Below are 26,217 nucleotides of genomic sequence, written 5' to 3' on the forward strand. Positions count from 1 at the left end.
ATAAAGCAGATGGCACCCCTCATCGCCTTGCCTCCTGTAGGTACATTCAGACTGCTCCCTGGGGAAATGATGGCCATCTTTTATTGACACACCACCACCCCCCCGCCCTCTGCCAAGAGTGATCTCAGAGGTGAAGATCCCAGCGCAGACTATGAGAAGAGGGAACACCATGTCAAGCTTCATCCTTGGCCACTGGGATGGAGAGAGTCAAAGTGAGGATTGGGTGGTGTGAGATTACATGGCTAGACCTGGCCCCATCAGCATGCACCTTCTCAACAGTATGCGGATGGCCTGGCAGAAACCCAGCCAGCCTTCCCCGAGGGACTCATTTCCATTCCCATCTCGGTGCAGATTAACCACAATCAACATTTGAGTCACAACACCCAGCAAAGTGCATGGCTTGTAGAAAACAATGTTTTAGAATTCAAGCACCAGAAACACCAGTCTCTAGCAACAACCCTTATCATAACCAAGATGTTGTGAGTTGTGCAATCAATTTCATGTGGCTGGAAGGTTCTTTTGTTTGCCAGCCAGGTAAAACAAGGGCTGACTCTTTTAAACAATCTCCCTTCCCCTACATACCCCTCATACACAGAATTCCTTTTGAAGCCACTGAAAATTCCTGTCACAGAACAGAGGGATGAGAACAATCCGTTTGTTTCTATATAAACGTATGCTCTCCCTCCAACTCTTCTAGTTAGTTGCCTTTTCTTTTTCAGAACTCTTGTCAAAATTCTCACATTCCAGGAAGGCTTTTCCTACAATGGGTCTCCTCTAAATCAAAATGGCTCCAGTCCAAAGGTTGTGCCAAAGAAAAATTCAGTGAGCTGCCAGCAATGTCTGGCAGTCTGACTGACCTTTCCTTTCTCTCTGTTTTTATTTTTTAATTGTCGTGTCTATCCCAGTTAAGTGACAAACATGTGAGGTAGGAATTGCTTTTATCCTTGTGTTTTTACAGTGCTTCAGCTGATGACTCTACTCAATAAATTGAAAATCATTATTATATACAAATGCATATGCTAATGCATGACCTGCAAGCTCAGATGGCAGAGTGAATAAACAATTACTGGCAAACACCATGGCATGGCATTTCAATGAAGTCATCACAGAATCGCTAGCAATTATCTTTGCAAACTTAAGGTGAGGTGTCTGTGGACTGAAAAAAAGAAATGCACACTTGTGCTTTAAAAAGAGAAATAGGGAAAACTCAAAAAAACAGACTCAACACCTTAACATTCAGATCCAGAAATACATTACAATCTTATCAACACACACACACACATGCACACGCACACGCACGCACACACACATGCACGTAATACACCTAGGGGCATGCCGGGTAAAAGCAAGGCAGCTTTGTTCAAAAAAGAAATCCTATCACATCAGTCAAATGCTGTTCCTCAGAAGCATGACAAGATTGGTGAAACCAAGTAGAAGGCAAAGATATGAGATAGTTGGACAGTTTTCAGATTTTTCTTTCTTGACATTGGGCAATTAAAGAACTACATCCTGAAATTATCTTCTCATCAGGTGGACTCATAGTGTTTAGAAGGCCTTTCTCAGTAAGTAATTATTAATGGTTCAGTGTCAGTCCCGAGATGCATACCTCATGGGATTCCAAAGGGATTGGTCTTTACCTGATGCTATTTTTAGTAGTGACTTAGATGGTGGTAGAGAATATGGTTATTAAGTTCAGGGATGACATCAAACCGGGTGTGGTACATTCCACTTCGGAAAACTGGATAGAAGTGCAAATGATCTTGATGAACTGGAGAAGTGGGTGGACATAAACAGATTGAGGTTCTATAGTGTAATTCACATGGGAAGAAAAACAAACTACACAATTGTAGGATTCATTTTGTGATGTCATAAAGAAAACGACCGGGAGGTCACAGTCAACACAAACTATTGGTGTTTCTGCTTTAGCCTTAAAAGCATGACTGATTTAGTAAAAGAAAAACAAGAGGATTTTTCTTGATGTTCAGTATCCTGGAGTATTCTGTAGTGTCTTTAGCCCCGCATTTTTACAGTGGATTACGGAGAATGTGAGGCATTTAAGAAGAAATCAAGTTTTTCTTCTTGATTACAAGTTTGAGAAACAGCCCTTAGAGAAAATAACTAAAATAATAAAGCTACTTAGCCCAGAAAATGTTGAGGCAGGGACTTAACCATTTTCAAGCCTAGGGAGAGGAAGAAAGATGGAAGGAAATCAGTTTTAATGATATTAGAAAACCCTCCTAGCAAAAAAAGCCGTGGAAAACCAGAGAGCGTTGCAACTGGAATCAGACATTCATCACTAAAAACTTCAAAGGATGGGCCTTTCTCTGAATTTGGGAACAGCTTTATAAGTAAACAGAAGATTAGACTAACCATGTGAGAGTAAAAACAAAAGCAAAAATGGTGTTTCCCATTTATCTGTCTTCCCCCCTTTTATTTAAAAGGAAAGTGGTGGGAGGGAAAGAAGGGGAAGACCTGTTCACCATGTTTGGGGACCATCACTTCTCCTTATGAAACCAGATGGTGACTCAAGCTCCACCTCCCACCCATGGTTCTCCGGGTCCCAGCACCACACTGTTCACATGCTTTGTCATGTTGTTTTGGGAATAGTCTTCACAGGTGATCTTGAGCCCCAAAGACACCCAAGCCCTTTGCCATGTCTGAGTAGAATGCACCCTGATTCTTTAAAATTACACTTGGCTCACTCCCATCACTGGGTTTTTGCTCAAACCTTGGGCCCTGATCTGCATGCATAGTAACAACCTTTTGTCAACCTCCTAAGAACTTCCTACCTTTCAAGGCCGGATACCAACCCCACCTCTCCTAGAGCTCATCTAACCTCTCTTTGCCACAGCAATTTCTCCTTCCTAGGAATTCAGAGCTTTATGTACTATCATCAATGGCATCCATTTAATACATAGTCACATACAGCCATGTGACATCTCAGATACTCTTCCATCCCCCTTAACATATACCGTGCGTCTGCACTGTATTCCCTCAACTGAAAACTCTTTGATGGTGAGGATTATGTGTTACATTGTGTTGTATCCTCCTATAGCACCCAACTCAGCTAGTATATGCTCATGGTAGGGACAAAGTTCATATTCGCTTCATGAATGAAGGAATGATTAACGAGAATTTTTTGATTTTCATCTAGAAAAGTTGCCTTCTAGGGGCACCTGGGTGGCTCAGTGGCTTAAGCGGCTGCCTTCAGCTCAGGTCATGATCCCAGGGTCCTGGGACCGAGAGGTGTTGGGCTCCCTGGGGAGCAGAGAATCTGCATCTCCCTCTGGCTCTCCTGCTCATGCTCGCTTGCTCTCTCTCTCTCTTCCTCTCTCTCTCAAATAAAGAAAATCTTTAAAAATAAAAAGAAAGAAAGAAAGAAAAGTTGCCTTCTATCTTAGAAAACTATTTTTAAGGAGAGAAAATTTCGTGAGAAAATAATAACCTATTAAGGGGAAAATATTTTATAAATTCTTAGTGGGAAAAGTAAATATTAACATATAAAACCCAATTAAACAGTCACAATGGTTCTTTACATATAGAAAATATTAAATTACAGTCTCCAAAATTATGTAGATCATAAAAATTATGCAGTTGGTGATATTCTCATCTGAGTGAAACATTTTTCATCAGCACATGCAATTGTAAAAGCAAAAAGAAACTACCGTGTGTGTGTGTGTGTGTGTGTGTGTGTGTGTCTTTTAAGATGATTTGGTCTAATAAAATTTGAACACTTTTATTTTTTTAAGATTAACATTTAATGTGCATTTTACCCCAGCTCACTACAAATAGTATTTCTGCCAAGGTATCAGAGGTGGTAGCCATATTTAAAATATATCTAACCACATCTTAGATTTTGAGTTAGAACCATGGTTCATTTTACAAAGATCAGTATTACATGATAGTCACTAATCTGGGTTGCATTTGAACCTATGACCTAGAACCTAAAAGCACCATATCCATAGCACCTTTTCAAAAATCTCAGCATGAAGCATTATCTGAGAATGAGCAGACATTGCTACTATAAGCACTGTTCAGTTGTTTGTTATCTAAATACTGTTAGATGGTTAGATGTTGAGATCTTTGAAAAATAGCAAGCAGGCATCATGATGTGCATTGATTGAGGAGGTTGTCTGACATCGAACTAAAACTTGTTCTGTGCTTGAGTTACACTTTGAAGTAATTTCCCAGGAACCTATTGTGCATAGTAACACAGAATATTCCCCAAATTTCCAAAATAATTCTGGGTGTCCAAAGTTCTTGTAAAAGCAAGTGGAGTAGGTTGGGGGTGGGGAAATGAATTTTGGCATAAACTGTGGGTTTGAGAATCAGTCAAAAATAATAATTTCCTGCCAAAACCTACATTACCTCGTTTCTATCTGAGACTGTATAATAGAAGTCTGTTTCTATACTAACTCTTATGGGATTTCCGTTGAAGCCTGGCTACCACCCCCCCTAATTCAGTCACGTATGTTTGTCCAGTTGCCCTGGGCGGATGGGGGCAGGGCGGGGGGCGGGGCAGGGGAAGCTACGTTTTTGACTTTGTTAAGGGCCCTGAGCAGAGCAGTCAGCTGGGTATAATGGAATGCCTGCATCCCGCCAACGATGGCTGTACAATGGAAGGGAGTGCCTAGGGACCTGGGAATAGAACGGGTCCTTACAACAGTAATTCTTGGTGGTGCTGCTTCACCTATTCAGAGTAATCAGAAAAGGGATCTTCACTCTTCTGATCTGAGATCTGAGGTTTTCAGTAAGGAACAAGTTATAAATTCAGAGGCAAAGGGCTGGGGAAAGTTCTACTCCTTTCTGCCAGACACCGGCAGAAGATTCATGCTGAAGAGGGTGACAGCTGAGGAGCTGGCTTCAGGGGCCCGCCAACAGCACGCTTCCCAGCTGGTGACTTCATGCCTTCACGCAACTCAGTTAGCCTCTCTTAACCTTAGGTTCGTCATCTAAATATAATCTTTACCTCAGGTTGACATGAGAATTAAGTGAAATAATATTTGTACAGTGTTTATCACAGCACCTAGGACATACTAACCTCTCAACTAATTGGGCCTTGTGGGATCATCACTGTTATTTGGTATAAAGAAGCTCATAAAACATCCAGGGCAGCCAAGATAACCTGCACTGAAGCCACGTGCACTGAGGCAAGGCCTGAAATGAAGGATATCTCTAACCAGGTCCAGGTGTCTGGATAAACAGAACAGAGGCTCTGAGCTAGCGGCAGGGGGCCTATCTTTCACCTGTTTTCCCAGAGCCTCTGGTGATGCCCTAGACACAGGAGCATTTTTTTTTTTCAAGTATTTCCTGAATAAACTGTACAAAAGAGCAGGGTGCAAGGGGAAGGAGCAGAAGAAGCATCTGGAAGAATCTGAGGGACTAGATAAAAGCAATTATAAACTAAAATTCCAGAAACTTCTCTTCAAGTCAATATTCATTCTCTTCAGGTGCATTACCTTGACACGTTTTTCCCTTCTCTTTCCTCCTCCTCTCACCTTTTGGCCAAAATTTGTGATCTCCAAAAACTCAACCAGATGTAATTCATGACAACAATTGCCAAGCATGCCTCCATGCCTTTTTCATTCAATATTTGTGAGCAGGTCAGAGTGTGACAGACACAGGGCTAGGTGCCCAAAAATTGTGACCCATTTCAGGGATTCTTCTTGCTCATTCAATGAGTGTTCCCAAGGATGAGAGAAACCACAGGCCGAGAGGAGGAAATGGGACAAACCCATCCACTGCTCTCTAAGTACCCTTTCTTCTGGGTCTGGTAGCACATCAGACCTGCTTTTGCTGTTTGTCTGCCACTGGTGTCACTTCCTGGCTGTAGACCGAAGTGAGAGAAGAGGAAGAAGTAGATGACTTTCAGCAGCTTCCCCCTTGAGCCCCCTCGCTTCCCGACGCTCCGTCCCACCCCCGCCCCCGCCCGCCTTCTCCTGCCGCCGCCTTCCGCAGGCAGTTTCCACCGATGAAAAGGAATCGTATCGTATGTCCGCTATCCAGAACCTCCACTCTTTCGGCCTCTTTGCTGACGCAAGTAAGGGTGATGATCTGCTTCCTGCTGGCACTGAGGATTATATCCATATAAGAATTCAACAGAGAAACGGCAGGGAGACCCTTACTACTGTCCAAGGGATCGCTGATGATTACGATAAAAAGAAACTGGTGAAGGCGTTTAAGAAGAAATTTGCCTGCAGTGGTACTGTAATTGAGCATCCAGAATATGGAGAAGTAATTCAGCTACAGGGTGACCAGTGCAAGAACATATGCCAGTTATTGGTAGAGATTGGACTGGCTAAGAACAACCAGCTGAAGGTTCATGGGTTTTAAGTGCTTTGGGCTCATTGAAGCTTAAGTGAGGATTTCCTTGCAATGAGTAGAATTTCCCTTCTGTCCCTTGTCACAAGTTTTAAAACCTCACAGCTTGTATAATGTAACCATTTAGGGTCTGCTTTTAACTTGGACTAGTGTAACTCCTTCATGCAATAAACTGAAAAGAGAAAAAAAAAAAGGCATCTACCTACACCAGCAAAAAAGGTGTAGGGATGTGATTCATAAGTTCTTCTGATGGGAAATAGATCGTTCCTGTTTTCATCCCACTTCCAGTGCTTGCTCTGAAATTTCAGTCCTTCAAGTGCTGAGGATTTAGGAAGACTGGCTGCATTTGAGCCAAGAAGATACAGAATAGTTATGAGGTAAGAAGAAATTTTACTTTGTTTTCTAATTGAGTCACATACGAACACAGAATTTTCCCCCAAGTTCCCAAGATATTTCATGTGCGACTGACACTCTTCAAAAAAAATTAATCCTGGACATCCCCTCAAAATTTTTCAAAGCCAGAATGCTAGTTAGAAGATTTTAGGTCCAGGGGCTATTAAAAAATGGTGACCCAAAAATCCAAAGATCAGTTACATTTCAAATAAAATCATAATTTGGCATTTAGTGTCAGATGTATTAATTTCAACAAACAGTAGTGTGACATTTATCAGAATGTAAAAGCAATTTCAAACTTGGAAATACATGTTAAATAAATAGTAAAGGGGGATGTTACAAAAAAATTCATGAATTTTCCACCTAAAAGCTATGGCAATTCCAAAATTATGCTTAATCCCATTGACATTTATTACAATAGCACAGAGTGACTAGAAATCAGAGATGAATAGGATGCAGTCATTGCCTCACAGAGCTCCAACTTACCCTAGCTATGCAAGGCAAGAAAATAAGCAAGCAAATTGGTATGATACAAAGCGGCACAGCTTATTGTTGGCAATCATCCCAGAATGATCTCCTAATCCAATCTGGGGGAAATTGGGGGAAGCTTCTCTGAAGATTATGCATAAGAAAATCCTGAAAGGCAAAGAGGAATTTTCCAGGTGGGTACATGTCAGAAAGAGAGCAACAGCAGAAACCATCATGGAACTCAAGGCGGTTTGGCGAGGCTGGAATGAAGCATCCATATTGTGTGGGGTGGCAAGGAAGGAGACTGGGTAGAGATAAAACTGGAAAGTAGGTGAAGGTGGAGACACTGAAAGCCATGAAGTGACTGGTAGGGTAGAAATATATCCTGTATCGCCCAGGTAAACCCCATTTATACCTGTAACCTCAAGGTAATCATTAACAGTCCCCCCTTGCATGCTCAAAAGTGTTCCAAATTGATTGAGTTTTGCAGTCTTCCTTGTGATTGGCCCTAGAGATCCAAATATAAATAAAATCTGATCCCTGCCCTCCAAGAGCTCACAGGAATGGAAGAGGAAGACACAGAAAGAACTAATTATAACACAAATTAAAAGATAATATGCTAGGGGCACCTGGGTGGCTCAGTCGTTAGGCATCTGCCTTTGGCTCAGATCATGATCCCAGGATCCTGGGATGGAGCCCCACATCGGGCTCTCTGCTCAGCGGGAAGCCTGCTTCTCCCTCTCCCACTCCCCCTGCGTGTGTTCCCTCTCTCGCTGTGTCTCTCTCTGTCAAATAAATAAATCAAATCTTTAAAAAAAAAAAAAAAAGATAATATGCTGTAAGAATGAGTAAACGCTCCCACAAGTGACAACATCTGAGCAGAGCTCTGGAGGACAAGAAGAAATTATACAGGAATGCAAGACCATTGTAGGTATAAAAGGTCATGCCATGTTGCAGAAAGGCAAGTATCCAAATTGGTTGGAAGAGAAAGGACCTCCCTAGCCCTGGTGGCAATTGAAGCTGAAGAGTTAGCCTTGAAGACGAATTGTCAAGGGCCTTTGAACACCACATCAAGAAATGTGGAGTTGAAAATGGCAGCCACGAGGAGCCCTCAAAGATTTCTAATCAGGGGACTGATGGGATCCAATCTGGCTTTTGAATCAAAAACTCCAGCTTCTCCGTGGAGGCTGAACTAGAGTGAGGAGACACATAATGGCTGCACTTCGGATAGAATGGAATTCGATGCTGCAGATTTCAAAGCGTGATTGCGATCTTCTATGAAGCTTGGTTACTATGACTTTGGGAGTCCAGAAATGAAGAAAAGAGTAGCCTTATCTATGAATGATGGTAAGCAAGAAATGGAAGAATATTTACAATCCTAGGAAGATGTGTCAGCCAAACAGTACAAGGGATTGAGGAGATATTACAAAAGATTTGATGAGTTTACTACTCCAAAGGTTATGGCAATGTTTACACACTATAAATTTTGTAATAAATCATAAGACCAGATGAGCCCATGGAAAGGTTTGTGACAGAGCCAGAACTACTAATGAAGGAACTTTTGCCTTCACTGGAGGGGATGAAATTATTTATAATAATGGTGTTTTCTAAACCAAGTCAGTGAAATATCTGGCAAATTGGGAATTTGGGTTTTATTTCGATAAAGTAGCCTGCTGGCTGTTTTCATAACCAAAACAGACTGGCCAGAAGCCATAGGAAAGAGAGAAAAACTCATTTGTCTCCTTTGCTCTCTTATCTTTTTATTGTTTCTCTCTTTTATTTTGGAAGATGGTAACAATGAAATTTTTTAAGCGAAGGTAAGTTCAGCTCAATAAGCTATATTAAATTTAATGATCAGCAGATGGCAGACAAAGAAACCAGATCACTCTCACATCCAATTGTCAATGGAAAGGTTAAAAAAAATGTTCAACAGAGAAGCCAAATATGCCTAATAATAAGATAATTTCCTAAGCTTTCTGGAAAGGAGATTCTGTACAAATAAGAAGGTTATGGGCTACATGAGTCCATTAACAAAAGCACAGACTTTCCCATATTTGTACCACGACGGATAACTTTCATTAGGAGTTTTCCCCTATGAGTCCAATCTTTGAGAAATTTCTTCTACGAAATTAGCAGTATTTAAGTAACAGAGAACTTATTTTCGTATTGTTTTATTAATCACCCATAGCCTTTCCTGCCAATCAAAGTTTCTGATCATTAAAAGAAAATCCCTATCACCATATCAAATTGATATGATTTTAGCCAAAAGCAAAGAAACTTGACATTTTATTTTTTAGCCTACAGGGACTTATCTCAGCTTAATGTAGTGGTTTCTGTTAGCTTTTTTGAAATACTGAAAATAGCTCAAGGTGTCCATTACAATCTTCAAGGACTCTGAGGGATGTAGAAGCCTTTCACAGGGAACGTTCACACCAGAGAACAGACTTTCAGAGGGTGATTAAGAATAAGCAAACCTTGTATGCATTATATTCCCCTAACTCCTGTCCATTCTTTTTTTTTTTTTTTAAGATTATTTATTTATTTATTTATTAGAGAGAGAGTGCGCGCAAGCAGGGGGAGGAGCAGAGGGAGAGGGAGAAGCAGAGGAAGGAACCGGACCTGGGGCTTGCTCCCAGGACCCCAGGATCATGACCTGAGCCAAAGGCAGACACTTAACCAACTGAGCCAGCCAGGAGTCCCTTGTCCTTTCATTCCTACATTCACTCCATTTGACAAGAATTTATTGAGCACCATTAGTCACGTATTAGGCACCGAGGTAGCCATGGGGGATACAAAGACAAAATTCTCTGCCCTCAAAAAGCTCACAGCCTAGTCAGGGAAATAGAGATATGAACAAACCCAATACAATTTAACAAGAGCTCGACCGCACACTCATTCAGCACCATAGCTGCAGAGGCATTGTTTCTTAACGCCGCTGCCATGGGGAGCCTTGGAAGTTTTCCAGAGAAGTTAACAAGTGAGCAGAGACGTTACAGTGCAGAAGGAGCCAGCTAGTTGAACAAATGGGATAGCCCTTTCCAGGAAGTGGGAATAGGGACATAAAAAGCCATACGTCATGGAAAAGAATGAATGGGATGTACAGAAACAACTAGCAATTCAGCAGGAGAGGCAATGTAGTGTAGTGGTTAAACCCACAGACTGAGACCTCAGACCGCCTAGGAGAAGGGACTCTGGGCTCCACCACTTAGAAGCTGACGACTTCACAGGAGTGCATTCACCTCTCTAGGTCTCTGTTTTCCCATCTGTAAAATAGGGATGCCTCCTTCTTGGAGTCCTTAAGAAATCAAAGTGCACTGTAAAACATCTAACTCCGTGCTTGGTGCTTGGTAAACTGTGCTTATGCGCACAGCACCATACCATAGGGCTTACACGGTTTCTCTTAAAAAGCACACTGTGGGAGAGTGAAGGTGAGCAAGATGGCGGGAGCCAGTGCCGAAGGCTTTCTCTGCCATACTAAAAAGATGGCCCTGCCGTCTGTGGGTCCTCGAAGAATTTTAAGTGAGGAGTGAGAAGTGATGTGATATGATTTAGAGAGATCACTTTAACTGTAGTGTGTGGGATGGATTTAAGAAATGGGAGACTGAAGGCACATGGCGAACTACGGGATTATTTCAATGACACTGGTGGCACTTAGTATCACTGAGTGGTAATAGTTATAACTGTAATTGCCAAGTTGAATCAGCTAAGGAAAGAAAATATTAGTTTCGTTCAGTCACACCAGGTCTACAATATTCTGTGAGAACTTCTCTTCTGAAGTGTTTGTTTTTCTCCTTAAGAGCAACAAAGCATCTTTTGAATTAGCATCGCAACCAATGTGGGAACTTTGTTGTCAGCTCAATGCTGGGGAATGTATAGAAAGCCCTTTCTAAAGAGTTCCACACCTGTAAAAAGCTTCTTTGCCTTAAATGTGATGACTTAACTAATGGGATAAATAAACCCTCTTTGAAATGCAGAAGCAGCTTAGAAGGAGCCTCTAGGAAGTCGTATTTGATATGCACAAGCATCTTGAAAAATAGTTTCCCTCCCCCAGTCCCCACTTGGGGATCCATGGAAGACAATTCTTCAAGCCAGGCAAGAACACCAGCAGAGCTGGGTCTTCACAGCTTGGTCTCCACCCCCCGCCCCAGCAGCTGGGCTTTAAGAAAAGTACATATTGTAAACTGCCTTTTGCCAGAAATCTCCAACTTTAGGCTAACACAAGGCCGCCAAGGGAGATGGGGAGCTTGGGAAGTGTAAGTCAGAAAAAGGAGACCACCAAAGCTAGGGAATCTTGAGGAGATGATGCCGAAGGGATTCTGTCCACCAGGAAAATAACTCTACCATCAATTGTCCCATTCCTCTAAAAAGGTGTACCATAAAAAAATATTTACTGGATAGATACTTAGAAAGGGAAAGCCAAAACAGCTTTAAATAAAAGTTCTTAGGTAGGGGGGTGGGGAAATGAGAAAGTATTTGGAAAAAACGAAAGGACTCTGAGAGCTGAAAGCAAAGTGCCGTATTTGAAGCTAGTCTGTTTTGCCCAAATGGTTTCTTCACAGCCTCTTAAATGACAGCTTTTTCCCCTACTGAAGACCACCCAGATGTGATAATTTGGCATTTAGAAAGGCAGATGCCTGCAGCCCAGGGAGTTAGAAGTAACCCACGGGGCAACTCTAGTCAAATGCAAGTTCAAGGTACAAGGTGTCGCAATCACCACCGCTGGAGAGAATCCTATATTTTTCACCCCAGTCTTCTCTGGAGGCCTTGGAAACTCCTTCTGGAAAGTAGTGGAAGAAAAAAAAAAATCCTATAGTATCAACTTTAGGAAAATGGCATTTTTTGTTTCTTTCTCTTTTTAATGTCTGTCTGTATTTTCCATGAAAGTTACTTATTTACAATGGAAAGTTAATTTTCTTATAATTTTACTCTTCTATAATATGTTTACATCCATTGCTTTCATCGCAATCGTACAAAATTTATTAGAAATCAGCTGTAAATTGATTGCACTGCTACAATGTGATCTCCCCCTTGGTCTTCCAGCAAACTTCAATAAAACTTACTCTACATGCAAAAGGAAAAAAAAGTTATACCCCTATATAAATGTCAGAGGTACACAAAATCCATGGATGCAGCTGTCCTCAAAGAAAGCAGATGTAGAAATGCAACTGAGCAACTGTTACTAATAGGAAAAATAGTCATGATGATTCTAATAAATGTGAAAAAGAAGAAATGGATTGTTCAAGTCCAAAAGTAAGCACTCTGTGGAAAGTTTTGATTTTTGACACAGGAAACAAGAAACAAAACAGAGAGAGAGAAATACTCATGGTTCAATCTGGAAGTATAAATAGGAGCTTTATTGAGAGAAACAAACATATCAGTGGGTCATAGGGCAAATGAAGAGATATGGTTTAAGGAGTAAAATTCAGATGTCTTGCATTATTGCTATTTCCAAAGTAAATATTGATAGTGGATTTTTTTAAAGTATAAAACATTATGAAAATCTAGTCCCCATGGAAAGATCCTTTATGTGCTGTATAGTGTGTGTGTGTGTGTGTGTGTGTGTGTGTGTGTGTGTGTGTGTTTTATGCAAAGCACAAGAGCCAGCATGGTCCTTCTTCATAGGAATTTTTGATCTAAAATGTAGCAGGACAAGAATAAAGAGGCCTACACTATAAAACTACGGGAGAAATATTCTGAACAGTATCATGAAAGAAGGCTATTAAAGACTTTTTTTGATCAATATATCAGAAGTTAATGTGCCATGTTGAATAAACAACCAGAACATAAAAATTCACCTCTCAGCCAGAGTTGTCTGTCAAAGAGACATCTGTAATGGACAAAAAAAAATTATCTTAGCTTTATTTTTTAATAAAACTATTCTCTAGTATTTTCTCACTTATGTCATTCAATAGTCCTTGTAGGATAACTTACATGATAAATTCCTTTCAGATGTAAGAGTAACAAAAAAAAAAGTGTATCTTTCCTAATGAACTAGTAGTCCTTTCCTTAGTTGACAATGAAAGCCATGTAACACAACATATTTCTCCCTTCGCCTTGGCTACCAGGAAACTCTGAGAAAATTTGCTTCCCCCAGGGTTTACTGATATCATTATCCATTGTTCTTCCTCCTTTGATGTTTATCTTTCACTGTTTTATTCTTGTGTTAAAATTCTTCTGTCTTATTGTATCTTTTGAAAGCTGTTCTTTCATTCAAAGTTGGAAGGGAAGGTAGAAGGTAGAAAGAAGAAGAATGAGCATTTTGTTTTGTTCCATTCAGGATACTGTGGATTATCATCCTTTCCTCAAAGTGGAGAAAAGGAGGATGAAAGGCCAAAGAATTTTGGAGCAGTTTTTCTGCATTTGGAGAAACGAGAAAACACAACCCTGGCTTTGCAAAACTTAACTTTGGTCTGGAGTCATATTCTACCCCACTGTCTTTTAAAAGTCATAAACAATAATAGAAAGCCTTTCAACTGTGGAGTCAGGCAGACTTTCTCTGAAACCCCAGCTCTGCCACTTGGCAGCTCAGTAACTTCAGGCAAACCCCTTCGCTCTCTGGGCCTCTGGAAAGAGTACCATTTTAGCAGAGTTGATACTGAAATTCAGTAAGACAATGTAGATGGAAGGGCATGGCATACTATAGGGCACGTGAGGGACACTCAGCAAGTGAAGTTCGTCTCCTTTTTCTCTTCCTTTTACTTCCCCCAAGGGCACACTCCTTTTCAATTTCTAAGTCATCAGACACAGTGTTGTCTAAGGAGGAGAATCCAATGTGGCAGCTGATGACAGCCAAGAGCCAGCACTAAAGACCATTTTTATTCATTTTTTTCTCCCTTAGAGCCTATGTGGGTTTTTTTTTTTTTTTTGGCGGGGGGGATCTGTAGCCAATTGAATGAATCAATAATTAACTTTCCTATTCTTACTAAATAAAAGTAATATATAACGGCCAATTACAATGGCTACTTGAGCTTCCCATTGTTACCAACAACCGTTGAAATAAATTAAGTCAAAAGCAAAAACAACTGAAACTTTTAAATAGCCTGAACAACCTGATGGCCTATAGGGTTCAGGGTTCAGATGTATTGAAGGGCACTAGAAAGTTTGTCTTACTACCTTGGCTAACTTGTAGGAGTCTGGAACACTTCCAGTGAGGCATCACTAGTTTGGTGGCTAATGTGGTAGATGTTTCTGATAAAATCTACTGGGCCTGAGATACACTAACAATGGCATCAGAAGCAAAGGGTGCAGTCTTCATAGAGAATGAGCTGTGGGCAGTGGTCACCATGTTTTAGAATGTGATGTGATGAGCACTGGGTGGTATAGACAACTGATGAATTACTGAAGTCTACATCTGAAACTAATGATGTACTATATGTTGGCTAATTGAATTTAAATTTAAAAAGGGGGAAAAAAAGAATGTGATTCTTAGTTTCCATGTACAGAAACCCAATTTAAGTGCTATACACACTCTATGGTCTGACACATCCTAACCAAGATTCAGTTAAAATATATATATTCATGTCTAAATTTATTAATTTTTAATGGGAAAGGGACATGCTTTTTCAGTGGCTGAAATACTTAGGTCCACCAAGTAGAATGTCTTTTTGCAGTTATCACCCTATCATGATTCTTTTTTTTTTAATATCTTACAATTTTATTTCTCAATTATCCTTCAATAAAACTGAAAAAAAAAAACATTGTGAGGAACATTTATGTAGATCTACATAGACCTAGCTAGCTTATTTATTTTAACTGCTGTGTAGTATTCTGTAGTATGGCTGTAGTCTATTTGATGCATTCCCTTCTTTTACATATGCACAAGAGAGTCTCTAACGCATACATCTTGAGGTAGAATTTCTGGTTTGTTGGGTGTGGGACTTCTAACATGACTGTAGCAGTCCACACTCCAGTGCAACATTTACATTTGCTTCCCCACATTTTCATCCACATATTTCTGAACAACAAATACTATTAGACTTTTTAGTTTTTCCAAACTCATGAAAGTGAAACTAAATCTCATTGATACTTTATTCCAAATTTTCCTGATTACAAGTGAATGTGAGCATCATCTCATATATTTATTAATCGTTGGATTCCCTGTGGCTTACTGGGAAACGCTTGCTCTTCTTTCCCCCCCATTTTCCTATTGGGTGTTTTTGTTTTTGTTTTTATTATTAACTTGATTGCATTTCTTAAACATATTTTTACATTTTTTACATATTTCCATAGTTTAGATAGTTTAGGTAATAATCCTTTTCCTATTGTATATGTTACAAATAGATTGTTCTAGTCTGCTATCTGTCTTTCAACATTATTATCTCATTTGTCTTTCAGAAGCCTAAATTTTAACATAAAGTCATCAATTTTTTCCCATGTTATTTATGCTTTTTATATGTTGCTTAAGTTTTTCCCTACCCTAAAATCTTAACATTATTCCTTATATTTTCTTCTAGTTGTTCTAATTCTTAAAAGTTGAATTATTTATCAGAAATTTCACTAATAGACAAAGAATCAGCACAGGGAGAAGAATGATCATGGGAAATAGTTGACAGACACTATGGTAGAGCCACTGAGTGAACTTTCCCACACAGTGGAGGACACTTCTCAACATACCAAAATTTGGAGTTTTTTGGTCCAGGGCAGCTAAACACAGCCAAATTCTTACTCGTTAGATTCTATTTCATCTAGATGTCATGCTGACCTTCAGTTAACACCTCTTTCTTCAGACAACTCATTAGACCTCAGGTTTCATAGGTGATTCTAATCATTTATGCAACTCTGGCTTTTCCAACATGGTATCATTGCTCTATTGTCATAAGAGTGCCTCCCTGAGATTCATAGCCTGGCCAACATTGACTAGACGTGAGTGATTCCTGTTCTCCCCAGCCAAATGTGTATAAATAATCTCTTGAGGTATTTCTCTAGATAGCTAATCTCATGCAATATGTGTGGTCCTTCCTACTTACACTTCAAAATTCCAGTGATGCCTGACCTCACTCTATGCTCTGAAATTAAAAGAATTTTGTAATAAACAGGGGAGTTTGGAAAGAACAGTGATCAAGTGGTCTCTCTGGCACTGATAAAGGGACACAACTGAGTTAAGAGAAATGCTTGGTTAACTTGTCAATATAATCCATATTGGGCATTTTTCTTTTTCAGATTCTATTTGTCCACTGAGCAGTCTTCACCTGAGTCAGAACTGTAAGCTTGCCTCCAGGTGTTCCAGAATCCTAATTGTAGATCCTGATTTCCACCTTCTTGAGCACCATGTTTGCCCCCAGTATTTTCCAAACCAGTGCTTCTGCTTTCTGTAAATGGCTCTCATAAAATAATCTGAAAGCCCAATATCAAGATACTATCAATGGACTGATTCTATACCTTTGTTTGGACCAGGGGTCCCTGCTGTTTTACCCGCCTCGGAGGACACTCCTGGCCAACAGCATGACTTAGACATATGTGCTGGCTCCAGTTCTGATAGGGATTTGGCTTTCTAAAGATTCCTGAGAGCTAAGAATACTGTCACAACAGCCGTCTTTGCTCCATATGTGAGGGAAGGGTTCAGCTGCATGGAGGTTTTCTCTCTTGCCAGGTGTTCTCTTCAGGTTTGTCAGCAAGGCTTACACAACAGGGCATGAATTCCCCAAGATGGTTCGTAAAATCTTGTGTACCTCCTTCTGGCTCTTGAGTCTCTCTGTGTCTGGGGGCAAGTCATTTCACCTCCCTTAGCCTGAATTTCTATACTCTCTAAATGAAATGGGTTGGACTAGATGGTTTTCATGAGCCTTCCCACCTGTCACTTCCTATGATTCCATGAACCTTATGAGTTTACTTCAAAAGTTCCATTATCAGCATTCAAGGTGTGGCACGAATCAAGCACATTTCTGCATGTGGCTTGTGAAATCTTTCCCATTATTTTATAGTCACACTTTGTGCACCAACTGCTAGATAAACTAGCCGAGGATTATTTTTACTGAGATACAATTGACATATAACATTACATTAGTTTCAGGTGTACCACATAATGATTTGATATATGTATACATTGCAAAATGATCACCACAGTAAGTCTCGTTACCATTCATAAACACACACAATTACAGTTTTTTTTCTTGAGATGAGAACTTTTAAGATGTATTTTTTTAGCAACTTTCAAATATACTATACAGTATTACTAATCACAGTCACCATGCTGTACATTATAAGCCCAGGATTTATTTATTTTGTAACTAGAAGTTTGTAAGTTTTGACTACCTTCACCCATTTCACCCATTTCACCCACCCTCCACACCCCCATCTCCTGCCTCTGGCAACCACCAATCTGTTCTCTGTATCTATGAGTTTGGGGTTTTTTTGTTTGTTTGTTTTGAGTTTTGTTTTGTTTAGATTCCACATATAAATGAGATCAAACAGTATATTTCTTTCTCTGTACGACATGTTTCACTCAGAAAATACCCTCAAGGTCCACCCATGTTGTCGCAAATGGCAAGATTTCCATCCTTTTTACGGCCAAATAACATTCTTTGTTATTTGTTATATGTTAAAGCACATCTTCTTTACCCATTCATCCTTTGATAGACACTTGGATAAAGATTTTTTAAAATGTTGGTAACTTGATGCATCTAAAGAAAACAGAAAACTTTCTGGCTCTAGCTGCCTAGGCTCTTTCAGTTTTAGAAGCATTGCTACATCAAGTTGAATCACTACCATTATGATTCAGCTGTACACTCTTGGTGGCAAAGAGGGAGTCCCACAGAGAACCACCAATGATGGTCAAAGCACAACAGATCCAAACATCAGTGAACCTCTGTAGCATCTAAGCACAATCAGTAACTGTTAAGAGTCCCTTTCTAAAGAGTTTTGTAAAGCCAATTTACCCAGTGTGCTGTTTACCAAATTAATATATATCTGAACATAGTTTCTGACCTTCATTGAATTTTAGGTCTATATGTAAACAAATAAGACAGTTTCTGATCTATTAAGGAAACCATTTTTACTTTCTGAGAATAGCTTTACTTATCAAAATCTCTCCTCCCCTGGATTAATGTCCCTCCCTCAGCCAAGTACAGTAAAAAGGGGATAGGTTTGGGTGTCATACAAAGCTTGTTCTGAAATCACACTGTGCCAGGACTTAGGACACAAAGGAAAATAAGTCATGGTCCCCAGGATGGAGGAGATTTTGCTGGTGGCAGTGTGAGGAAGGGGGTGACATGTAGGAAAACCGTTCTCTGTCAGAGCTGGCTGACTGAGTTTCGCTTTGTGGGTTCCAATCTTGCGGCTTGTATCTAATCAGATCTCAGAGAGCAGAAATCATCCAGCCTTGTGAACTCTGGACTTCTTCCCTTATGTCTGCACTTTTGTCCACCTCCTTTTCAAGGAAACTCCCTGCTAAGCTAAAAAGACCATGGAAAGCACAACATGTTGGTGTTATGATGCTCTGGAACTTCTACCTAAATTCCTACTTCATAGAGAGCATCATGGTGCCCCGCTGCTGCACTAGAGAGCATGGGCATACCTGAGCATACTGCACACAGGTTCTTCTGTAGCACCCACTTTTATAATATCCTCTTAAATGTAGAAAGAAACAGGGTTGAGGAGCCCCTCCCTCCAGGCAGAGAACTGATTCTTGCTCAGAATTCTCTTCCTCCTGATGATACCATGAAAGAGTCACAAAGCCAGTAAAAAACACAGGAACGGAGGCCTAGAGGAGAGTTTAAATTCTGGGGGGTTGCGGGGGGCGGATTTGGAATCTTGAAAAGGTGGTGAACAACAAAAGTACTGAAAACATTGTGACAACATAAATAATAATTTTTATTAGATCCTCCTAAGTTATTTAGCATAGATTAGCAATTATAGAGAAAACTTTTAGAGGGTCCACAGAGTAGCCAACTAGAAAACTGAAAAACATTTTCAATTTCTTTTTTTTAAAAAAAGGTTTTAAATTAAATCTCAATTGCTTAACTGTAAGGGTGAAAGGAATTAGGATGTTTAGGTTTGTGATCACGCCCTCTGCGTCAGGAAGTGTTTTTGCACTGGGGATACAATGTTGTGACACTGGGATAAGATAGAAGTATGGTCCCTGCCCTCATGGTGACAGTAATCAAAGAGTCACAAAATAAATGTGGAACTCCACTTGGTGAGAAGGGCCATGAAGGAAAATCACAAGGCATTGCACATAATAGGAGCAATGCTGGGGGGCCTACACTGTCTGGGACAAAATCACCATAAAGCCGGAGAGAATGGCAAGGCATTATAAGAGACTGGTAAGTAGGATCCTGATGGTTCAGAATGTCAGATTATGTCAACAGACCCATTATAGTTGTAGTTCAGAGATAGGAAGGGAGGAAGGCCAAAGGATCATTCACAGCTCCTGTATCTTTCCTTTGGTGGTGATACCAGAGACCAAGTTCTGGTCTTCAGCTCAGCTGGTCCATCCATCTAGAGCTGTACTGGCTCCCAGTACTAACCAGAAAAGACTGATGAAGTGCAGTTTATTAACTTACGGCAGAGGTACGCCCTTCTGGTGCCTGGAATTCTTACGGCTACTAACTCTCAAAGTACCCTTTGAGGCCTCCAAAGGCCTCCAAAGCTGGAGCTATCCTGCTGAAGATGCTGATCCTGTCTTGTACATGTTTGTGCTCCTTTATTTCGCTTCCAAAAGATAATCTTCTCTCAAGGTTCTGAGGGTGCTTCTGTGGTGCCCCTGCATAATAACTCCAGAATCCAGGCTGAATATCAAATTAGCTTGGAAATCCCTTGCTCACGGGGCACCTGGGGGGCTCAGTCATTGGGCGTCTGCCTTCGGCTCAGGTCATGATCCCGGGGTCCTGGGATTGAGCCCCGCATCGGGCTCCCTGCTCCACAGGAAGCCTGCTTCTCCCTCTGCCACTCCCCCTGCTTGTGTTCCCTCTCCCACTGTCTCTCTCTGTCAAATAAATAAATAAATCTTTGGAAAAAAAAAAAAAGAAATCCCTTGCTCGCTACATATTAATGGTGTAAACAAGATTGTTTAAAATACTTAAAGAACTAAAGTAGCTACAAGCACGCCAAAAATACCACTTAAAATATAAATACTTGACACACTAACACAAATCATTCTCATCTAGTTATTACACAGGCATTTGAATGAATGGAAGAAGGAACTAATGAATCAACAAGTGAAAGAAGATCGAACCCCCAGACAATTTTGGGGTCATGTATTTATTTGATATAGGAAAGAAATCTGCTTTTTTTAAAAAATCCCCGTGTAGTTAACATACAATGTTATGTTAGTTACAGGTGTACAATAGAGTGATTCAACAATTCTGTACATTACTCAGTGCTCATCATGATAAGTGCGCTCTTACTCTCCTTCACCTGCTTCACCATCCCCCCCACCCCACCTCCCCTCTGGTAACCATCTATTTGTTTTCTATAGTTTTCTGTAGTTAAGAGTCTGTTTTTTGGTTTGTCTCTCTCTTTTTTCCCCTTTGTTCATGTATTTTGTTTCATAAATTCCACATATAAGTGAAATCATATGATATCTGTCTTTCTCTGACTGGCTTATTTTTTTTTAAGATTTTATTTATTCATTTCACAGAGAGAGAGAGAGAGAGAGAGAGAGAGAGGGCACAAGCAGGCGGTGTGGCAGGCAGAGGGAGAGGGAGAAGCAGGCTCCCCGCTGAGCAGAGAGCCGGACATGGGGCTCGAGCCCAGGACCCTGGGATCATGACCCAAGCAGAAGGCAGACGCTTAACCGACTGAGCCACCCAGGTGCCCCTGACTGGCTTATTTTGCTTAACATTATACTCTCTAGACCCATCCATGTTGTTGCAAAAGGCAAGATATTTTTCTTTTTCATGGCTGAATAATATTCATATATATGTATACCCCATATCTTCTTTATCCATTCACCTACCAATGGACACTTGGGCTGCTTCTATAATTTGGCTATTGTAAATAATGTTGCAATAAACATAATCTCTTCGAATGAGTGATTTTGTATTCTTTGGATAAATACCCAGTCATGCAATCACTGGATTATAGGGTAGTTCTAATTTTAATTTTTTAAGGAACCTCCAGACTGTCTCCCACGGTGGATGCACCAGTCCCCATCCCCACCAACAGTGCACGAGGGTCCCTTTCTCCCCACATCCTCACCAACACTTGTTGTTTCTTGAAGAATCTATATTTTTAAAAGAAAATGGCTAACCTTCCAACTTCCCAGTATTTAAACTCTCCAGTCCCTCCCTGCCTCAGCCACTGATCCAAATTATTTTTTTTTAAGATTTTATTTATTTATTTGACAGAGACAGAGACAGCGAGAGAGGGAACACAAGCAGGGGGGAGTGGGAGAGGGAGAAGCAGGCTTCCCACCCAGCAGGGGCCCCGATGTGGGGCTCCATCCCAGGACCCTGGGATCAAGACCTGAGCCGAAGGCAGATGCTTAACGACTCAGCCACCCAGGCGCCCCCAAATTATTTATTATAATCAATAATTATATGATCCAAAGTACTTTTGATATTAAAGCTGGATTCCACCAAAACCAGGTTTTTTTTTTTTCAACTGGAGTTCATGAGCCCTTCATACTGTTTAAAATGTGCGGGGGGGGGATTCTCTTTTCCTCTTCAAGAACTCTTTATGTTTTCATTTTGTCGGTAATTTTTAACAAATTATTGCAAGCATATTGTGCATCACCCAGATGACCATCTTTCAAATTTGGATTTGTGATTCCAACTGTGGTGGTGTCAAGCCATATTACTTTAAACATTAAACACTACAAAGAAAAGAATAGAGGTGGTTTTAAAATGTAAGGAATACGTTCACACCATATGGAAACCAAGTGAAGTCATGGTGCGCTCTGTACAAGTTTTTGCCGTGGTTCAAGTAGAGAATCTCATCGCACAGTGGGATATAGCATCAGAGGGCCAAACTTGGTAGAATAAAAATGTATTCTTGTTGCTAGATTCACACTCTAAGGGATGATTTGATTTTGACAAAACCCTCCACTAAATGCTGTTAATTTTAATTTTTATTGGTTCTCCAGTTTTATTTTTTGTTTAGCATGGAAATGAGTTCTAGTAGTACAGTTGTATAGGAGCTTTGAACACAAGGATGTCACATATTGTTTTCTATTTTCACATACTTAAGAAATATAATAAAAATAATTTAAGTAAGCATTTAAAGCCTCAGAGATGTTTTTCTCTTGAAAGGGGTCAATACATTACTTTTGAGAAACACTATTTTAAACCAGCATTTTTTCAATATTTCTGTCCTGCGAGTCCTCCTCCCTATTATTTCGTGAGCCACGTAGGTATTTTTTTAGTCATTTAAAAAAATTTTCGTATGCTACATCAAAAGAAGATAGTTCACAGAAACTATTAGGTTTTAAATAAGTATATTATTGAAGTATATTTTGTGGAATTTAAGTCAATCTTTAATGATATTTACTACACAAAAATATAAAAACAAAATATTTTGTCTTGTGTTGTGGACTTCTATTGCATGATTTCTTTAGAATCCATTAAGGAGGGACACCTGGGTGGCACAATTGGATAAGCTTTCCACTCTTGGTTTTGGCTCAAGTTGTGATTTTATGGTCATGAGATAGAGCCCCGCATTGGGCTCCCTGCTGAGCATGGAGTCTGCTTGAGATTCTCTCTCCCTCTCCCCCTGCTGAGCATGGAGTCTGCTTGAGATTCTCTCTCCCTCTCCCCCTGCTGAGCATGGAGTCTGCTTGAGATTCTCTCTCCCTCTCCCCCTGCTGAGCATGGAGTCAGCTTGAGATTCTCACTCCCTCTCCCCCTGCTGAGCATGGAGTCTGCTTGAGATTCTCTCTCCCTCTCCCTCTGCCCCTCCCACTCATGCACATCCATACTCTCCTGGAAATAAATAAATCTTAAAAAAAAGAATCAATTATTAAGGAAAAGCATCATTGTTGACAAACTGAAAATTGACAATATCTCTCTTTGGATTTTGTACTAAATGCATACTTAAGCATAGACTGAAATATAGCTACATGTAGGGACATCAGAAACTGACACAAAATACTTTCATTTCTTGATGCTTTTAGTTCTTGTATTTTGTACTTAAAAACCAACTGGGGTTTTTAAAAAGAATTCGTTTTGTTTGTAACTAATAAGATAAGAGGAAAAGAGTTGGAGGCTCTTATTTGTAAACACACCTCTACTATTGTTATATGTGACAGCTGAATCTTTATTTCTAATAAATTGAAGGCCAACTGTTTTCTCTTTCACCTCTGAGTTTTGAGTTGTAGAGTTATGTATTGGTGCTACATAAGAATTTTCATTATATGAATGTAGCCTCTGCATGGGGTGAGCACCATCCTAAGTCATAGGCAGAAAAATTATCACAATTATATTTCTCATTGATTTGTTTTATTCAGGGCCATTTCTCTTCGATCTTACAAAAAAAATCCCCAAAGGAAAAATAAAATAAGATAAAAACAGCACATGTACTAAAAAACAGAGAGAGAGGCAAACCATAAAAGACTCTTAGCTGTAGGGAACAAACTGAGGGTTGCTGGAAGCGGGGGGAACCGAATGGAGTAACTGGGTGATGGGCATGAAGGAGGGCACTTGATGTAACGAGCACTTGGTGATATATGCAACTGATGAATCACTAAATTCTATCCCTAAAACTAATAATACACCATATGTTAACTAACTTGAATTTAATTTTTAAAAAACATGAGAAAAAAAGGGGAAAAAAATCCCTATGTGAATGAGAATTAAAGCAACGCAAAGTTGTACAACGGTAAACGTCACCCTCTGATGGGGGTATTTAGCTAGAGGGTCAAGTTAAGTGCCTGCTCATCAGATGTGGGATGTCTCTGACCAGCTCGGTAGGCTCACTCAGCACACACTCAGAGACTTTTAAACTTCCATTTTGAACTGCAAAAATACTTTTAAATGATTTTATTTCTCACTTTTTAAAAAGTAGGAATTGATACAGATTCTGTTACTGCCTTTTACAACACATCCACCTATAATACAGAGCGCCAGTTGGGAAATGCTGGTTTAAGCCATTCAACACATCTCTTATCCTATTTCACTGAAGTCTTCATAAAGACTTAGTTCCCTCTGATAATCTGCTCTGGTGTTTTAAAATCCTGATGTTAAGGAAGTCCTTTACGGGCAAGTCACTTAACCTCTCAGGACCTCAGATTTCTCATTTAGAAAATGAAGGGGTTAGGATAAGATTCTTTTTAAAGTCCCACCTAGAATTAGAAGGCTATGATTTTTGTTTTATCTAAAACTTTAGTTTTCATAACTGCTTAATATCAGAACAATGTTTTAAAACAAATTCAAACGAGAAATCCTTAATATATAAAGCACATAAAAGTGAAGCTGAGAACACTCAAGGTCTGCAGAACACAATTCGAAAACCACGGATCTAAAGCTCTCTTTTAAAAAATGCTTTCCTTTTTTCTTTGTCTCAGTGGAAAAGGAAAACATCTGGAAAGGATCCACCATATTAGTTTCCCTATGTGTACACCAGAACATATGTATTAAGTCACCTGTCAGCTTTTCTTCCCCAGATTAAATAGCCATTATAAGTCCCATTTCCCATCCCTTTAAAATATATTCTCCCTCTTTTTTTTTTTAAACGAACTTTCTTTAGTCTCTGTAATTCTTTATTAAAATGTAAAGTTACAAACCAACCACAATCTCTGAGAAGAGCCAAGTGTAGCAAAAGGATTACTTCCAGCTCTATCATATGATATTCTCATTCCCAACACACTCTGAGTTGTTGCCTTTTTAATAACCACATTCCATTGCTGCCTACCATTCAACCAACAGCTTGGTCGGACCCACACTTATTTTTTCTTTTTTCTGTTTTTCTTTCTTTCTTCTTCTTTTTCTTTTTTTTTTTTTTCCTTTGGCTAAACTTGTTATATCTAGTCAAGTAATTTCCCACCTAATACCCATGTAATTTGTTATTGTCCTCATGGGCCCTTTGAAGTGTTTCCTATTGAATATAATTCTGTTTTTAATGGAGCATTTCCCTAATTAGTTAAGGTCACTGAAGTTTTCTTCTGCTTTCCAGCATAACTCATCCAACTTCATAACCAATGTGAATGTTCTCTAGTTTCGTGCTGAAGCTGTAGACTAATAAAATGTCAATTACCTAAAATGAATCTACACCGGAGATGTGTTATGGGATGAATTGCAATCCCATGAAATTCATATGTTGAAGCCCTATTCCCCAGCATCTCAGAATGTAACTACATTTGGATATATGGTCTTCAAAGAACTCACTGAATTAAAATGAGGTCATTTGGGTAGGTCCTAATGAAATCTGACACAAAGAGACAGCTGGGGCTTCAACACAGAGATAAACAAAGAAAACACCATGTGAAGATGCAGCAAGAAAGTGACCATCTGCAAGCCAAGGAGAGAGGCCTCAGATGAAACCGAATCTGCTGACACCTTGATCTTGGACTTCCAGCCTCCAGTACTGTGAGAAAATTTATGTCTGTTGTTGAAACCACCTAGTCTGTGGTATTTTGTTACAGCAGCCTGAGCAGACTAATACAACCTATGCTATGCATGACATTGTGCAGCCCCTTGGGGCTCACCAAGGAGTCTCCACCATTACAGAGAAGGCTACAGGAGGGCACATATACCCATAACTCAAGCCAGAATGAGTTATAAAGGAACATCTGAGCAAAGTGCCCTGAGAGCCACAAGGGAGCCAGAATTCTTTCCACTGGGGGATTGAGCCTTGAAACAGGTGATGTCACCTGAGCAGAACCTTCAAAGATGGGCAAAATTCCAATCATGGGAGGCAAGGGGAGAGGGTGGAACTTGGGGGGTGGGGAGAGGGTGGAATTTGGGGGGTGGGGGGAGGACAGAGCTTTATGAATGTAAACTACACTCACACCATACCTGGGGACAAGGTCGGTGGTTCACAAATCCGTCTAAATGTCAGAACTGGGGCGCCTGGGTGGCTCAGTCGTTAAGCGTCTGCCTTCGGCTCAGGTCATGATCCCAGGGTCTTGGGATCGAGCCCCACATCGGGCTCCCTGCTCCGCGG

At 40.2% G+C, this 26,217-nt stretch overlaps 1 pseudogene; it reads left to right on the top strand.

Annotated features, from left to right (window-relative positions):
• The first annotated feature begins 5,955 nt into the window (after window positions 1-5,955).
• Window positions 5,956-6,497, top strand: LOC114222779 (eukaryotic translation initiation factor 1 pseudogene; annotated as a pseudogene).
• The last annotated feature ends 19,720 nt before the right edge of the window (window positions 6,498-26,217 follow it).

This window comes from Eumetopias jubatus, unplaced genomic scaffold, assembly GCF_037043125.1.
Source record: "Eumetopias jubatus isolate StellerSeaLion01/CBP00866 unplaced genomic scaffold, mEumJub1_p1.0 scaffold_6, whole genome shotgun sequence".
In the NCBI taxonomy this organism is placed as follows: Eukaryota; Metazoa; Chordata; class Mammalia; order Carnivora; family Otariidae; genus Eumetopias; species Eumetopias jubatus.